Genomic DNA, 1,409 nt, shown 5'->3' with positions numbered 1-1,409 from the left:
CCATCCCCAATCCCAGGATCAGGGCCGTGAGTGTAAAGGGGGTGGTCACTTCCAGGACATTCCCCCACCCTCAGGCCACAGAGCTGAGTTCCTGATCCTTTGCAGCCCGCTTAGTGCAGCTGTATTCATACATTTTAAATGTACAAAGGCATCTTCACACAGTAAGAAGGGCGGGGAACATGAGCCTGAAGCCCTCGAGGGGGACACTTCTGGCCCTGACTGGTGAGGCCGAGGTGGGAGCAGGGCCTGTTTAAACAAGGAATCAGATTGTCTGTCATTATTGAAAGAAAACAGGCCAATTAGTCCCCTCCCGCGGGTTACATGTTCCCACAGACCAATCAGATCACTAGAGCAGTATTAATGATATGGGTCACATGATCCCATCAACCAAAGTATTGGCAGAAGAACAACAGAGTTGTGGGTCATTTGATTCCTAAGGACCAATCAGATCTCGAGGAATCAATCCCAATTGAAAGGGACCAGATGATCAACAGTAACAATAGATAAATATTGGAATGCAGCAGTGAAGCTTGTATTGTGCTATCTGATTGTATCTGAGCCGATAGGTTCAATAAATAAAAACAGAAAATGCTGGAAATACTCAGCAGATCGTGCAACATCTGTGGAGAGAGAAATGTTGCAGGCCGGTGACCTTTCATCAGAACTGGAAAATGTTCGAGATGTAATGGTTTTTCAGAAAGTACAGAGGCAGGGAAAGGAGGGGTGAGGGCCAGAAGGAACAAAAGGGAAGGTTTGTGATAGGTGGAAGGCAGAAGTGATCAAATGGCAAAAGGGATGATGGTGCAAGGCAAAAGGGGGTGGTAATGGAACAAGTAAAGAAACAAAAGATGGTTCTAGAGGAGCTGTAAATGGCAACAGCAGAGCCATGACCTGTTTGAAAATGTGGGAGCAGTGAAATTGATCAACTCAATGTTGAGACCGGAAGGCTCTGAAGATGGTAATCCAAAGATGAGGTGTTGTTCCCCGAGTTACTGTTGGGCTTCATTGGAACAATGTCAGAGGCCGAGGACAGAGAGGTCAGAGTGGGAGTGGGAGGGAGATTTATAACTAATTGTGACCGGAAGCTCAGGGTCACGCTTGTGGACTGAACAGAAGGGTTCGTCGGAGGGTTCATCCAATCTGCGTTTGGTGTCCCCAGTGTAGATCAGAGCGCATCGTAAGCAACAAATACAGTTTGTGAAATTGAAAGAAGGAGAAGTAAATCGCTGATTGGCCTGGAATGAGTGCTTGGGGCCCTGAACGGTGGGAAGGGAGGACATGAAAGGGCTGGTCTTACATCTCCTGCGTTTGCACAGGACGTGCTGTGGGAAGGGGAGCAGTGCTGGGGGTGATTGAGGAGGGAACGGTCACTTCGGAATGCTGAAAGGGGAGGGGAAGATGTGTTTGGT

Source organism: Pristiophorus japonicus, chromosome 3 (assembly GCF_044704955.1).
Source record: "Pristiophorus japonicus isolate sPriJap1 chromosome 3, sPriJap1.hap1, whole genome shotgun sequence".
In the NCBI taxonomy this organism is placed as follows: Eukaryota; Metazoa; Chordata; class Chondrichthyes; family Pristiophoridae; genus Pristiophorus; species Pristiophorus japonicus.
The sequence above is the reverse complement of the archived record's forward strand: the minus strand, read 5'-3'. Positions refer to the sequence as shown.